The sequence below is a fragment of the Pseudochaenichthys georgianus genome, chromosome 1 (assembly GCF_902827115.2).
Source record: "Pseudochaenichthys georgianus chromosome 1, fPseGeo1.2, whole genome shotgun sequence".
Taxonomy (NCBI): domain Eukaryota; kingdom Metazoa; phylum Chordata; class Actinopteri; order Perciformes; family Channichthyidae; genus Pseudochaenichthys; species Pseudochaenichthys georgianus.
In genome coordinates, this window is record NC_047503.1 from 42,240,075 (window position 1) to 42,257,903 (window position 17,829).

A 17,829-nucleotide genomic window follows, 5' to 3' on the forward strand; every position below is an offset into this window, starting at 1 on the left:
CTCTTCTTCATGTCTCTTCTATCATCACATGTGTCCCCTCTTCTTCATGTCTCTTCTACATCAACATGTGTCCCCTCTTCTCATGTCTCTTCTACATCAACATGTGTCCCCTCTTCCTCATGTCTCTTCTACATCAACATGTGTCCCCTCTTCTTCATGTCTCTTCTCCATCAACATGTGTCCCCTCTTCTTCATGTCTCTTCTACATCAAATGTGTCCCCTCTTCTTCTTCTCCTTCTACATCAACATGTGTCAGCTAAATGCATGTAATGTAATGTGTCCCCTCTTCTTCATGTCTCTTCTACATCAACATGTGTCCCCTCTTCTTCATGTCTCTTCTACATCAACATGTGTCCCCTCTTCTCATGTCTCTCTACATCACATCAACATGTGTCCCCTTTCTTCATGTCTCTTCTAGCATCAACATGTGTCCCCTCTTCATGTCTCTTCTTCTACATCAACATGGTGTCCCCTCTTCTTCATGTCTCTTCTACATCAACATGTGTCCCCTCTTCTTCATGTCTCTTTACATCAACATGTGTCCCCTCTTCTTCATGTCTTCTACATCAAACATGTGTCCCCTCTTCTGCATGTCTCTGTCTCTTACATCAACATGTGTCCCCTCTTCTTCATGTCTCTCTACAAATCAACATGTGTCCCCTCTGTCCCCTCTCTTCATGTCTCTTCTACATCAACATGTGTCCCCTCTTCTTATGTCTCTTCTACATCAACATGTGTCCCTCTCTTCTTCATGTCTCTTCACATCAACATGTGTCCCCTCTCTCTTCATGTCTCTTCTACATCAACAGTGTCCGTCCTCTTCTTATGTCTCTTCTACATCAACATGTGTCCCCTCTTTCTTCATGTCTCTTCTACAATCAACATTTGTCCCCTCTTCCATGTCTCTTCTACATCAACATGTGTCCCCTCTTCTTCATGTCTCTTCTACATCAACATGTGTCCCCTCTTCTCCATGTCTCTTCTACATCAACATGTGTCCCCTCTTCTCCTGTCTCTTCTACATCAACATGTGTCCCTCTTCTCATGTCTCTTCTATCATCAACATGTGTCCCCTCTTCTCCATGTCTCTTCTACATCAACATGTGTCCCCTCTTCTCCATGTATCTTCTACATCAACATGTGTCCCCTTTCTTCATGTCTCTTCTACATCAACATGTGTCCCCTGTCTCTTCTTCATGTCTCTTCTATCTATCATCAACATGTGTCCCCTCTTCTTCATGTCTCTTCTACATCAACATGTGTCCTCCTCTTCTTATGTCTTCTACATCAACATGTGTCCCCTCTTCTTCATGTCTCTTCTACATCAACATGTGTCCCCTCTTCTTCATGTCTCTCTACATCAACATGTGTCCCCTCTTCTTCATGTCTCTTCTACATCAACATGTGTCCCCTCTTCTTCCATGTCTCTTCTACATCAACATGTGTCCTCTTCTCATGTCTCTTCTACATCAACATGTTCCCCTCTTCTTCATGTCTCTTCTACATCAACATGTGTCCCCTCTTCTTCATGTCTCTTCTACATCAACATGTGTCCCCTCTTCTCCATGTATCTTCTACATCACATGTGTCCCTCTTCTTCATGTCTCTTCTACATCAACATGTGTCCCCTCTTCTTCATGTCTCTTCTACATCAACATGTGTCCCCTCTTCTTCATGTCTCTTCTACATCAACATGTGTCCCCTCTTCTTCATGTCTCTTTACAATCAACATGTGTCCCCTCTGTGGAAAGAGACTCTGAAAAGAGATTCTCTCTCTTTTGATCCATTTCTATAAAAACCTGTCTGAAAATGAGGCTGATCAGATTTTGGACACTTGATGATGTCATAACACGATGTGTTGTCTTGTGTAGCCATTAGCCAATCAGCAACCAAGGTACCCCCCCCCCCCCCCTTATCATCTGAATCTCCTCTAGAGCTCCATTGAGTTCTTTGTAACCAAAGTCTCTCAGAGGGGCGTGGGGAGGGGCTCCTTATTTTCATCTAAAGTAACAGACAGAGAATCAGCACTTTGGAAACAGGGCTGAAACAGAGGGGATTATGGGTAATGCTGCAATGATCTGTTTGGTGTTTCAGCCAATCAGAGACATGTTCTGGATATATCTAGACCTGTGATACGTTGATGAGAAACAGCATAATAGGGTCCTTTAAAGTGCTCGCGAGTTGGTGGAAACGTCTGCTCTGTATCTTCAGCAGCGGTTGTAGTAAACGGTGTGAATGGATCCGGCTCGTTGTCTCCAGACACCAGCGGCCCCTCAGAGGTCGACTCCCCGTCAGACCCCGGCCCCGCTGACACCACCTCTTCTGACGGGGAGCCGGTCCCCCCGCCGCCCAGGAGACGCCTCCGCCGCCGCACCCCCCGCTCAGAGACCCCCCACCGGGACAGCTCCCTGGAGGAGAAGCCCGCCGTGCTCAGGAAACCCCCGAGAGCCAAGAGCACCCCGGCCCTCTGCGGCAAGGAGAGCCTGAGAGCGTCCGGAAGACTGGACTGGAGCGAGAGACAGGGGGAGGAACGTAGGGCGAGGAACAACGTGAGTGTTTGTCCATGAAACCACTGGTTTTTCCAATTTGCTCAACACAATAATAACGTAGCACATACATGACAAACACATGATTACATACATGGAGGTGGTGACAGGAGATTCATGAGGTTCCTGTAACAATAACAGCCGACAATTCAGGTCCAAGAGAATGTAGTATGAAGTAAGGAACCGGTCAGATTTGGCACGAAACAACATTTGTGAGATATTCCAGAGGACTGAAGCACTTCCAAACTCTGAGTCACAGCGTATTGAAGCGAGCTGGAGGATACGGCAACAGGAGGTAACAGGAGCTCCTAAGCACTAGCACTAGCTATTCTTCCTCTGCTCCACACATACAGTCAAACTAGGGCTGTGCAATTCATCGTATTTTAATCTCGATTTTGGCTTGCAACGATTACCAAAACAACGTAATCGAAATAAAACGATTATTATTATTTTTTTATAAACATTTTTTTACTGTGTTTTCTGTTGAATTCTACTTAAAGTTCAAGTTCTGTTAAAAACATACTGTTCACATTTTCTTTTTCAATAAATGGATGTTTTCAAAGTAAATGGATAATCATTTTTAATAATCGTGATATCAATTATTGACCCACTAATCGTGATTATGATTTTTGCCATAATCGAGCAGCCCTAAGTCAAACCCACCACATTTACACATATAGCACACTAAACAATAATAAACGTAAACTAACAAAAGACCTAATTTCAAACACGAATCGAAAAGCAACACAAAATACGGTAAACACGAAACTAACAATTAAGCAATTCCTCAAGATGTCATAATACACTAGTACAAATGAATATTTATCCATAACAAACAAAACTACTTGATTGAAATTAACTTTATTTTTCAGACACTTCTTTACAAGCAGGAGAACTCTCATTTCAATATACAAGTCGCACGCTATGAGGAATGAAAAGCCTCAAATGACTACATTTACCATTATCTTAAAGTAAGATTTTGATTGCAGGATTTCTAGTGGAACACGTTTACCATGTTTTATACTAATACTTACACTTTGGTTTGAAAAAAGTTAACAAAAGACTTCACGTTAAAGGCCTTCACTGCTGCTTACTGAAGTCAGCTGTAGCCTTGATCTTCAAAAGTAACTTCTGTCAGAAGATGAGTTGTTTCCCAGTCTTTCATGGTATCAGTTGTTTAAGGGAAATTATGCCTTATTTCAGTTCGTCTCTGAGGCGTACTCCTGTCCTGCTGATGTTCTTGTAAAAATGTTATTTCAAAAGAGGAACAACAAAAACAGAAAGGTAATATGTTTATAAAGGCGATCGTCACTTGACATTTCTCTGATTTCCCAACTTTGAATAAAGACGAAATACATTTTATAGCAGAAATAATGTGCACAGAGTTAGGATGTGAGATTGCCCTGAGTCCAGGTGAGTTTCGAGCAGCTTCGCAGGACACCAGAGAAGTGAAGCTGGGTCACCGGAGACTCTTGCTCTCATTAATAATAAAACTCCGGTGTGCTTTTCGGAAACGTCTCCATCTCTCTGGTTTCTCCCCCTCAGAGCCACACGTCTGACGCCTGCGTACAGACCACCCGGCGGGGGTCCGATAAGAAGAACTCGAAACCCTGAGCGGCGGCGCGCTCGATCCGCCGACCTGGAGAAGACGAGGCGCTCGCAGCTGAGCGTGGCGGGCGACCGCTGGGTGACGGAGTACATGCGCTGGCTTCTCCGCCCGGCTCAGGTAGAAAACAAGACTCTCTGAAAACCACGTTCCCTTTCTGAAGAGCAGACATCAGACTCTCTGAGCACATGAGGTCTCCGGCAGAGGAGTCACTGAGAGAGAAGCTCTGCTGTCAGGGGAACACACTGTCATTTCATCCTTCAAACACTCACACTCTGAATCTACGGTACATATTATCCTTTACTGCAGGACGTGTAATCTTAAATCTAAAAGACATTGAACAAACTATGAAACATGACGGGGCACGAGAGTAAACTCTTTGGATTGGGGTTTAGACATTCAGTGAATCCACATTCACATTAAGTACGCGGCTCACGTAAGAGACATTTATATTAGGGCTGTGCAATTATGGCAAAAATCATAATCCACGATTATTTTGGTCAATAATTGATATAACGATTATTAAATACGATCATTCATTAACTTTGAAAAAACATCCATTTATTGAACTTTAACACAAATACAATAATAATTTCAATAGTATGTTTTTTAACTGCTGATTACCCTGAACGTATAATTCAGCTGAAAAACCAATACAAAAATAAATTATACATTTATATTACATTAAATAAATATCAAAATAATATATACCAATAAACAAGATCAACAAATATTTTGGAGCGCACTTCCACAAGCTACTAAACAATATATAAATATGATAAATACAAAATAAATTAGATCAAATATGTTCACCAACCTCGCAAAGCAAAATAATTGTTTTTTTTCGATTATGTTGTTTTCGTAATTGTGGCAGGCCAAAATCGTAATTGCGATTAAAATATGATTAATTGCACAGCCCTAATTTATATAATACATCATTTTTATATAATACAAAAAAAAATGTTTACCAAGTACCTCAATTTGGGATGAATAATGTAGACTGAAAAAAAGTGAAAAAGTTCACATACGAGTTTTGATAAATAATCATCTTTAAAGTGGATTAACCAAGTGAAGGCAAATAAGAGAACTGCCAGAACAGCTGGGTTGAATTAAGAAAAAAACTAACTCTCCTTAAAAGACACGATACAATAATACGATATCAGACATGTAATCGATCTACTCTCCTATCACGATATATTGTTAAAATGTGTCCTAAAAACACTACAGCTACACTACAACCTCTTTCCGCTTCTTTAAAACATCTTTAAACTGTACTTTAATTACTAAGTCAATATTTCCTAACTGAAATGCACTCTATAGATTGCGGTAGTATGCCCTCTGGTGTTCCCTGTCTGTCTGTGTCTCCAGGACTCACTGATAACCCCTGAGTCTCGACTTCTCTGCTTAGAATGTCCGTATTTATGATTCATTGGAAGGAAAGTCTTTAAGTGTGTGTGTGTGTGTTCCGCCTGGCAGCAGCGAAACAACCCGAGCTGATGGACTGAACGATATGTTGCTGTTTGATAATGAGCGAACATCAGAGAGAATTCATTATTTACAAGCTTTCTTTAAAGAAACCACGGATCACCGTTTGAATGTACTTATGTATGAGCACGCATGTCTCCGCCGTTCTCTCGGCAGTGTGTGTGTGTGTGTGTGTGTGGTGTGTGTGTGTGTGTGTGTGTGTGTGTGTGTGTGTGTGTGTGTGGTGTGTGTGTGTGTGTGTGTGTGTTGTGTGTGTGTGTGTGTGTGTGTGTGTGTGTGTGTGTGTGTGTGTTGTGTGTAGTGTGTGTGTGTGTGTGTGTGGTGTGTGTTGTGTGTGTGTGTGTGTGTGTGTGTGTGTGTGTGGTGTTGTGTGTGTGTGTGTGGTGTGTGTGTGTGTGTGTGTGAGCCACTCTTCCGGGCAGCCGCCCCGGACCCCCCTCCCAGTCTTTTTGATGTTTGACTATTTTGGATCCTCAAGTGTAGATTAGGATAAACTACATAGAAACAAGATTTATCAAATAGAATATTAAAAGTATTTTCTGAGGAGAAAACTAGATTCAAGATGCGCTGCCTTTATTATAACCTCTTGTTTAAATGTGTTTCTCTTAATTAAGACAAACGTAACACCTCTTAATTCAATATAGATTAAATATAGCGTATAGATTAAATGATGAGGTATTAGCTCAACTTCTTGTGGGTGATGATGCCAAAAATAAACACTTAATTCAATTTATTTTAACTTTAAATATATCATAAATATGTAAGAATAATAACAATGCCACTATAATATAATGTCCATAAATAATAAATACCGTAATAAACAAGTCTGTAAAGGGACTATGTCCAACTAAAACTGTGATATTCATTCATCCCTTTCTTTGAAAAAGAGACACACACTCAGACACACACACACACCACACACTCAGACACACACACACACACTCAGACACACTCAGACACACACAGACACAACACACACACTCAGACACACACACACACACCACACTCAACCACTCAGACACACTCAGACACACACTCAGACACGAACACACACTCAGACACACACACACACAGAGAGAGAGACACACACATACACACACTCACAGACACACTCAGACACACACACACACACACACACACAAGGACACACTCAGACACACACTCAGACACGAACACACACTCAGACACACACAGAGAGAGAGACACACACAGAGAGAGAGACACACACGCGCACACACACACACACACACAGACACACACACACACCAACACACTCAGACACACACTCACAGACACACACACACAAAGAGAGAGAGACACACGCACACACACACACACACACTCAGACACACAAGAACACACACTCACAGACACACTCAGACACACACACACACACTCAGACACTCAGACACACACAGACACACACACAAGGACACACACTCACAAACACACTCAGACACACACACACTATATACACACAATAAGTATTTTTTTAAATAACAAATAATTATTTACTTTGGCTTGAATTCAGCTTTATCAATAATAACTTAAAATATATAAAGAACAAAACATGAAATTAATTGTGAATAATTTAAGAATTGCAGTGAAATGTGAAATATCACATTACATTTAGCTTTTATCCCAAAACAAGTTTCAGTTCGTCTTTTATATCCAGCGATGGGATTGAAAGGGAACGTCCAATTAAAGATACAGTTTTAATAGATTGTAACGTATTTGATCACCTCGTATCTTTTGACATGTTATCTGTTTCCATCACAGTGACAGACGCGTGTCATGCTAATAGTTTCATCTAATGCACCGTCAGTTATGTCACTGTTAGTTGTAACTAAAGATGGTCGAAGCGTGTGGATGTGAAACTGAGGGCTAACGTTCATCATGTGGTCTGACTTACAGCGCTGAGTAATATTTCAAACTGAATGAATTTAAATCCACTCAGAATGTTTATTCATTTTATCAACCGTCCAAACCGCATCACTCTGAATGTGCAGAAGTATTTATATTTAATAATACTTTTATTTATTTATTTATTGCAGCTTTTGAAGTGTCCACTTAATATGAGATGGTTATTTACAGAACTCGTGTTACTTGAAAGAAGCCCTAATGCTTTTGGGGTCCCCCCCCCTCTATGAAACCTGTAAATGAGGCTTCAAAAAGCCCCTTTAAGACTGCATTCTTTGTATTTATGTTTATATATTATAACTCCTGATGTTTTAATCACTTATGATGAACACAAATTAAGATTAAACACTGATATTCGAAACATTTTGGGGGAAATGTTTAAATATGCTTAAGGTCCCCTATTTTACTGTTCTTCATCAATACATCACAGGTCTCAGATATATACAGAACATGTCTCTGATTGGCTGAAACACCAAACAGATCATTGCAGCATTACCCATAATCCCCTCTGTTTCAGCCCTGTTTCCAAAGTGCTGATTCTCTGTCTGTTACTTTAGATGAAAACAACGAGCCCCTCCCCACGCCCCTCTGAGGGACATTTGGTTACAAAGAACTCAATGGTGCTCTAGAGGAGATTCAGGTGATAAGGGGGGGGGGGGGTTACCTTGGTTGCTGATTGGCTAATGGCTACACAAGACAACACATCGTTATGACATCATAAAGTGGCCAAAATCTGATCAGCTCATTTTCAGACAGGTTTTTATAGAAATGGATCAAAAAGAGAGAGAATCTCTTTTCAGAGTCTCTTTCCACAGAGGGGACACATGTTGATGTAGAAGAGGGGACACATGTTGATGTAGAAGAGACATGAAGAAGAGGGGACACATGGTGATGTAGAAGAGACATGAAGAAGAGGGAACACATGGTGATGTAGAAGAGACATGAAGAAGAGGGGACACATGGTGATGTAGAAGAGACATGAAGAAGAGGGGACACATGTTGATGTAGAAGAGACATGAAGAAGAGGGGACACATGTTGATGTAGAAGAGACATGAAGAAGAGGGGACACATGTTGATGTAGAAGAGACATGAAGAAGAGGGGACACATGTTGATGGAGAAGAGACATGAAGAAGAGGGGACACATGTTGATGTAGAAGAGACATGAAGAAGAGGGGACACATGTTGATGTAGAAGAGACATGAAGAAGAGGGGACACATGTTGATGTAGAAGAGACATGAAGAAGAGGGGACACATGTTGATGTAGAAGAGACATGAAGAAGAGGGGACACATGTTGATGTAGAGGAGACATGAAGAAGTGGAGTTTGCATAATAGGGGACCTTTAAGAGAACCGTCTTTTATGAAACTGCTCCAGACAAAGGTATAAAATGACACCACAAAGAGACACGTGTTGCTTATCGTTCACAGCGGCTTCACCCCCATGGAGGCGCTGCTGTGTTTAAGTTTGACTGTTATGGTAAAAAGAGGGTGTTTTTTTACTGTTTACTTTTAAATGATCCCTTTACAAGAAGAAACTGAGAAAACAGATTAAAGTGGTTTTAATGTAAAAAGTTAAGTCTGAATGTTTGAGACAATCACCAGAAAATATTAAAGCTAAAAACATTGTTATAATATATTATATGTGAGGAGTTTATCTAACGCACTGTTTGAGAAAGTGACTTTATTCGCTGTATCTAAAGCTTTGAGTTGTTATTTTATTATCATCATCATACGTTTGATAATCCTGTATTTTCCACCACGTTTACATTTTGGTCCCTGTATTGAAAACATGTACAATATATTTTCCTCCACTTTGCTGTGAATAAATCGTATTTGAATAAAATCGTAGTTTGTGATTTGTATATAAACTATTTTATACAAATGATTTATTTATTTACGATTTGTTTGTATTGTTTTAATGTATGTTTAAGTATATAATGAATCATAAAGATCACTTTTATATATATTTAAAAATGTTATACATAAAATGTATATTATTATATATATATGATTTGTTTATATATTACTTATAAATATATACATTATAAAAATGTAGTCGGGGCACTGGATGCCCCTGAAATAACACAATGTATTTTATTCAAATGTTATTATATGTGCACTATAGCTTCATAGGTTGCTGACCCCTGACCTATAGAACAAAGATACTAATTAAAATCTATTGTACTGTATTTTCTGTGCATTAAAGGTCCCATGGCCATTTCTACCTATCATAATTCCATTGTTGAGGTCGACTAGAATACATTTATATTGTGCAATTTTCCAAACTCACATTGTTTTCTCAAATAGCATCTCTGTATGTGTATTCACTCTCTGTCCTAAACGGCTTGTTGGAGCTCCTGCCCCCCCCCCCTCCCAGTGAGCCCAGGGAGATACAGCCCGAAACCAGCCCGAGCACACACACACACCCGCAGCCTGGCTGGCAGTTTGTGTGTGTGCCCAGGCTGAGTCCCGCGGTGTCTCGCTGTCTCGCCGACCCCACACCAGTGAGCCAGCTCACAGTGTCCGCTCCTCGCAGTGTGTGTGTGTGTGTGTGTGTGTGTGTGAGGAAGCGTAACGGCTCCGCGGACGTAACGGACCAATCTGCGGAGCCGTTACGTTACGTCACAATACTCGAAATACGTCACCATACCCAAGAATTAAACAATGGAAAAATAGAAATCTCCAACGAGGCGTTCTGGGGCAGCATAGGCAGGTATTTTCTGTGTTAGAGTTTTACTCGCTACAGGGTGTACTTTGAACAGTGGCGAGCCGTGACTTTTATACCTAGGCCCTCTGACCCCCCCTTCCCTCGAAAGAAAGAAGAGATATTACGTCACAGCGTAGACTTCAGCGGAATATCTAAACAGCGGCCCGGGGTGCAAAGCGCATCAATGACAGCGACCCTCTACCACACAAACAACACCATTATATAAAGACCTATCATGACAGGGCTCCCACAGCCAAGTAGCAATTACAAATGAATTAAGTCGGCATGGCGGCCCACATTGAAAATGACTTAGGCCTACCTTTGATGATCAAATCCTGCCAATTGCCTAAGCACCCCAAGAAATTATTATTATTTTTATTAAATTAAATCAGAAAAATTATTGATTACATCAATGCAAATGTGAAACGAATAAATGTTTGACCACAAACATAAAGCCAACACAGGTGATATGATTAGGCCAATGGCCAGCACCCATTCGATTTTTGACCTACCCATAGGCTAAATTACTTTGTGACACTTGATGACTTCCTGTTAGCAAGAGCCCCAAATTATTTGCTAACAGCAAAGTGACAAATGGATCGTTTTTTAGTCCTTAAACGTCCACGTGTGGACACTCAATCAAAACCACCTGAAAGCGAGAGGGATTCTGCACATAATAGGCCTCGTGAGTACAGTAGCTTACTTCTGGGTCTGTTTCATTCAAGCTCTGCTCTGTGTGTGTGGCACGAGCCATTTTGTGTGCGTGCGCAAGCGAGCAAGAGAGAGAGCTCGCGCACCGGTGGGTATCTACCGGAGATCGTTGTGGTTAGCATCTGGTGCTAGCTAGCCAAGCTAACGGTATAAGGAGCTTTTTCAACAACAAGGCGGAGGGAGAACTCTCTCCTGTCAGACAGAGTCTCAGATAATCTCAGCTCAGGTGAAGTAAAGGACTTGAAGTTTAGATAGTTAACTTGAGTTTAGTTATCTCATGGGTCTCAAACGGTTTGTTTTAAAAGGGGAGTGATTTGTAAAATATCTATAAAGAAATAGAAAATCTGTTTACAGTTCTGTTTCATATGCATGTCGATGAGAGATACTATATATCCATAGATGTCTTCATTTGGCTCTCAAAGTGCACCAGATTGATGCTTTTAACTTCAATATTTAAAAAAAAACCTTCCCACCCCACTAGTGGAGGTGAGGACCCTCCTAGAGGAGGGAGGTCCACTCCCCACTTGTAAAAATAGCACTTTACCCCTGCTTACACATATGCCGTGAGCTGATTACCCGAGCCTTCATTGTAACAGTCGCAGGTGCACTGTGTGAGCGCGTGTGGGGAGTGTTGCAGCAGAATGTTCCAGCGCCCGGTGCATTAATGGGAAACCCTAAATGTCTGAGCACCCTCTATGAAACGTCAAGCTACCCCACAGCACCCCTAGAGAAAATCTCTGGCGTCGCCACTGTGAACGAACTTATGCTAATCATAAATCTATCGATCATAAATCTATTGATTAGATTTATGATTCAAAAATAGTAAAAGTAGGGTAGACATGTGGATATTATCCGTCTGAACACAACGTGCATTTATCTAACAGGTTCGTTTTCCACAGACCTTATTTCGAGCTATTTTCCAAAACCCTATGGAGAAATCCCACTGCTTTCTGTCGAGGGAATCCGAGCGCGGCTTACTTCCGGGTTTTAGGACGCGTCACTGCACCACTTGCATAGACCTCACAGCGGGCGGAACCTGTCATAAAGTCCGCGAAAATAAAGCCCGCCATTTAGAGGGAAGATATGATTGGTCAATTGTACTGTCATTTGACATTACTCTCTTGTTGAGTTGTTTACTTCCAGTTCGGGAGGCAGCAGGTCCCGCCTCAGCTCCGCCTCTTTCCCTTATTTGGAGCAGGCAGGATTAGACTCTGACGTCACAGTCGAGCCGTTAGTGGCCGACTCCGCCTACGAAGGGCTTTATGGCAACTCTGCAGAATCCTATGGGTGACGTCAACGGCCACTACGTCCATTTATATATACAGTCTATGGTTGAGTTATAGCTGGCCCTCTGTGAATGTAGAGAGGGACCAACAAGCTCTCCCGTCTTCACACAACGGCCCGTCCACACAGCGGCGTGCGTTGAAGCTTCCAACGCTTCTACCCATTCACTTTGAATGGGGTGACGTCACCTTTAGCCGAACTGCATCGTGGGAAGCGACGTGGAGCGTAGCTGGCGTGGCTCGCTGCAAAAGTTGAGCAATGTACAACTTTTGACACCTCGGCAGAAGCGTCAGCCAATCCAATCATATGCCAGTACAAGCTCTAGCCAATCAAACCGCTGCTTGTGTGTCCGGGGCGGGAGATTCATGTGATTGGTTGTTGGTCGAGTTTCAGACACGCCCGCCGGCAAGCGTCAGCGCACGCCGCTGTGTGGACGGGCCGTAACAGCAGAGAACTTCAGCACGGATTCCAAGGTACACCTTTTTCATACTTTACAAAGAATGCATAAAGTAATGTCTCTAATACACTGATATACATGCCATTAAACATGACTGAATACTAGATCACCTACACATCAGTGATGTTGAGTGAACTTTCTTAGCTAAAGGTTACATTTAACCAAGCAACATCACTTTTTTGTTCAACTTTCACATTTCAATGTATTTAAGGCAAATATTATTGAACATGGTGAGAGCTGCGACCCTTTGTCTTTCAGTGAGACAACCGCACAGAGCAAGCTTCTACAGTTGCACTAAGTTTTGATAACAGTTAAATATTATTTTAATAATACATTTATTTCAATGTTGATGAATTTAGAACGGTTTATTCATAATCTGATTATCTTTGTAGTCCACTGTTGGATTTAAAAAACACATTCAAATAAAACAAAAAATCATTATATTATAGCCCCTGAACAAACAAACACACCTCTTTCTTAAATAACACACTTGCTCTGCATAATATGTTTGATATTTCTGTTAGGAAAGGACACGCCTGAGAGACAGGACTGCTTCACCATGTTCTCTTTCTCTGAGGGTAGAAGAACATCCAAGAGGGAAAGAAAGGAGAAGCTGATGTGATGAATATAAGAGCAGTACAGGACATTCACTAAGAGACACTTATATTGTAACACAAAGACCTGCACACTGACTAGTTGTGTAGTCTAACAGGAACTTCATTTGTGTTGTTTTGTGTTTTACGTTGCACCTCAGAGACAGTGTGATTATTGTCAGGCCTATAAAGTTTGGCAAAAAAAAAAGTCAGCTGATCAAATGCATTGCCTCACTTTATGAGCTTCACAATACTTGTGCCTTGTACTGCAGAGTTTGCAACGTCATAAAACATGGTGCCAATCTTCATCAGATGTGAATGTGTAATCTAACATTTTCAGTAAGAATAATGGACAAAAGGATGCAAATACAATTTATTGAAATGTGAACTAAAAGTTATCAAGCATGAACCATCACCATTTCTTTTTAAATAAAAACTAAATAATATACATAAGTTACACTAAATGTTAATCGGTTAATTGATTAAGTAAACACATTTTGTCAATTAAAGTGACAGGCTAGGCCTGTGCAGGTGGTAACAGCTATGCCCAGCATGGGCTAAGTTTCTGTAGGTGCAGCTGGTGCAGGTCCTCCTCCCTCAGGCCAGGTCCTCCTCCATCAGGCCTGGTCCTCCTCCATCAGGCCTGGTCCTCCTCCATCAGGCCTGGTCCTCCTCCATCAGGCCTGGTCCTCCTCCATCAGGCCTGGTCCTCCTCCATCAGGCCTGGTCCTCCTCCCTCAGGCCAGGTCCTCCTCCATCAGGCCTGGTCCTCCTCCATCAGGCCTGGTCCTCCTCCCTCAGGCCTGGTCCTCCTCCATCAGGCCTGGTCCTCCTCCATCAGGCCTGGTCCTCCTCCCTCAGGCCTGGTCCTCCTCCATCAGGCCTGGTCTCCTCCCTCAGGCCTGGTCCTCCTCCCTCAGGCTGGTCCTCCTCCCTCAGGCCTGGTCCTCCTCCAATCAGGCCTGGTCCTCCTCCCTCAGGCCTGGTCCTCCTCCATCAGGCCTGGTCCTCCTCCATCAGGCCTGGTCCTCCTCCTCAGGCCTGCAGGGTCTTTCCCTGCGAGGAGGACTCCTCGCAGGGAAAGACCCCTCAGCCCTCTCTGGCCAAACCAACAGACGGGACGTCATAAAGCTGAGGGTTTCCCCCAAAGTCTCTAATCATCCATCCTGTGAATATGAGAGGGGGGAAAATAGTGTAATATATGCTTTGGACAATAAGAATATAAAGTTAACTGTTGAGTTTGCTCAGTTTTTTAGATTGAAAGGGTTTAATATACAAACAAAAGGAGAGGCACCGTAAAATAAAGATTGGTCTTTCAATAAATTGTGTTTTTGTCTTTTGAATTATTTGTCTAAAGTCAAGTACAGAACTGTACTTATAGTTTGAATGATACAGTCTGGTTATAATGTTTGGAGGTCACAGGTAAGAGCACCATTTGTTGTGTTCCATCCACAACAAATGCACACAGATGGATGTGTGAATGTATGTATCTACTATTTCTTGAATCATTACCGTCAGTCCAAAACAAGAGATTTTGTTTTAGTAACTTTAAAAAAAAAACATCTCTTTTTCCACTACACTATCTTGAATACTTTAGTGTTTACATCACTACATTTATCGAACAGCTTTAACATTGTAAAGGTGTCACTTCGGACTCTGGGTAATTATGACAGCATGTCCTACTATTTTGGAGGAGTTTGAAAAGCAAACCAGACCTTCATCTATATGGTAGAAAATAGTCAACACATTAAACCATTATGAAAGTAATCATTAGTTAGCTCATTGTTCCGAGATGAGCTCCAACTACAACAGTTAAGTCAACTCGTGCATCGGTAATATACAATAAATCAAATTATATAATATAATAGTATAACTTGTGTCTACTTAAATACTTGAACAACACTTTCCTAATTATACTAGCATACTTTTACTAAAGTAACATTAACATGTTTAAATGCAGGGCTTTTGTAAGAGAGTATTTGTATAGTGTAGCATGGTCTACTTGACTTATCTAACCGAAGTGATCGTTACGTTACTTTGCAAACCGTCACCCCCCCACACACACACAAAAGGACATGGTAACGTTGTGATTCACTTCAATTAATGATAACTACGGGGCTTGCTAACAGCAAGGCACAAGGCTACTTCACTCATTTAGCTAATGTAAGATACAAATGCTGTCGAGCCCTCACTGCTTGTAAAATAAAGAGCACAAACTGACTACTTACCCGAGCGGCGACCCCTGCTGTTCTCCGTCATCTTTCTCCCGGGTTGTTGTGATCACATGACTGACAAAGCCGTTGCTCTGATAGGCAGAAGTCGGTTTGATTGCATATGGCTCGATTGGTTTTCTGTCGGAGTAGCCCGGATGATGCTGCATCGCAATTTTGGACATCGAATTTTATACACTGAATTTTTTGACGTCGAATTTTTTTTCACTTGAATTTTGGGATCTGAATTTGAACAATTCTAATTTTTTTCACTTTAATTTTTACATTTTTATTTCACATAGGTAAATTCGGAGGAAAACATTCAGATACATGATTTTCAAAGTAATTATTTTTCAATGCTATTAAAATTCGGGTGTCTAAAATAACATTCAAATACTTCGGTCTCTTGTTTGCTTCCATAGAGCAGTTTATTGAAGGACAAATTGGTCCACACTTATACAGGGTTTTTACCTTCTCTCTCTACAACATTACATCATACGAAATATAGAATGCTGTGCTCATTTTCTATATCTGAACCTTTAATTCAATCGTTTAGAACCATTAAAGTCTTCCGACATAATCCAAGGAATCTCCTCACGGATCGCCGGTGCTAACATTCACAACCTATAGCCTGCTGCCTGACACTTGAGAGGCAGCTCCTCAAAATGATTCAATTAGCATTACAGTTTTAAACTTTCATCCAACAATCAGCATTCAATACTCAGAATTAAGCAATATTTACCAAGTTTGAGAGAACCTTACCGAGGCGAAAACCCAGCTCTCCAGGGAGAGAGCTTTACCGGGAGAGAGTATACCAGGGGAACCCCCCCCCCCCCTCTCTCGCGAGTTTGCTCCCTCTCCGCCAGTGTCTTTATGCTCAAAAACAGGACAGAAAAACCTAAAGACCACCCTGCATACCCATATCTGTGGAAACTGGGCATGGCCTCTGATGTACAGGACTGGACTTGTCCAGACATATTCTATGGCTATGGCAGAGGACACACCTTCCCATGTTTGGGTAGAAAGGTCATGACCTCTAGTGTGCAGGACTTGTAAATATTATTCTCGACTATGGCACAAACACCTTTTTGGGCCTCAGTTTATTTCTCCATACCTCATTCACACCAACGCAACTCTTCAGGTTCAGAACCGGTTCTTCGGTTTAGCTCCGGCTCTTTTCACATTCCGCCCAGAGTCCGAATGTGCTGCGTCATCGTTTGCGTCATGACGTAACCGTTTTGCGTGCCTGCTTCATAAAGCCAAACCGCGGCGTAAACCGATCACACCGAACAACAACAAACAATGGCCGATTGGGCTCCAGCTTCCTCTGCACCTCTTCGGAAGACCAGATTCCCAGCAGGTAGCTGGTCTCTTCGGTGGACCACTGCTGCTTTCGTTACGTTTCTCCATCGTTGTGTACAAAACTGGATAAAACGCCGGCTTTTTGTTGTGGTTTCGAGGAGTTGATCCCGCCCCTGCCCCCGCCTCGAGTAAGTGTGACGTATGCGGTGCTTTTGCTCTGGCCGGACAATATTTTGGTGACACCCATACACCATAATAGGCCTCACACTCAATTTAACAAACCACTTGTATTTTGTTTATACTGTAAATATAGAAAATCATAAAATATGAAGCATTTCATTGTGGGTTATACAATAATATAATTGATTATATTTACTTTAGTTTTAAGTATTCAACCTCATATGGAAATCTCAACACAGTTCACCTCCTGGGCCCTGCCATGGTGCCCTTGAGCAAGGCACCGGACACCCCCCTTCCACCCTCACTCCCATTGCTCCCCGGGCGCTGTACGATAGCTGCCCACTGCTCCTAGTACTAGGTTAAATGCAGAGCACACATTTCACTGTGTGCTCTGCATGTGTGACCATTAAAGAGGCTTTCATCCCTCCAATTCTTCTTCAGGTTTTACTCCCTACTGTAACATCATATTGTAAAGGAGGTGTTCAGGGGTTCATTAAGAAATGGGATATTGCGAGTTGCATTCTCCTGCAGGATAAACACATTTAGTTGGTCTTTAGTTCGTCTTACTAAAGCTGAGCTGCGGCAGGAAGTCTTTAAACCTTTAATCCAATCAGAGCTTTAAGGAAGCAGCGGGGAAGAAGTGGTCAGGATTCATTACATTTAACTTCAATTAAAGCACAGGGGATGTGTCACACTCCTGTCTCCTTGCCAATACAAATGCTAAAAACAGTTTCAACAAATAAAAGGTTGAGTTGTTTTTGCTCCATAAGCAACTGCAAATAAATATGCTTTACAATGAAAGAATATGGTAAACATAACATTAAAT

At 41.8% G+C, this 17,829-nt stretch overlaps 1 protein-coding gene and 1 pseudogene across 2 annotated transcripts in view; one reads left to right on the top strand and one right to left on the bottom strand.

Moving 5' to 3' along the window:
- LOC139434875 (centriole, cilia and spindle-associated protein-like) overlaps positions 1-4,860 on the top strand; it is a 5,094-nt pseudogene extending 234 nt beyond the window's left edge.
- LOC117449934 (interferon-induced, double-stranded RNA-activated protein kinase-like) overlaps positions 1-17,829 on the bottom strand; it is a 94,970-nt gene that overhangs the window by 8,270 nt on the left and 68,871 nt on the right. The gene's annotated exons all lie outside the window — the stretch shown is intronic.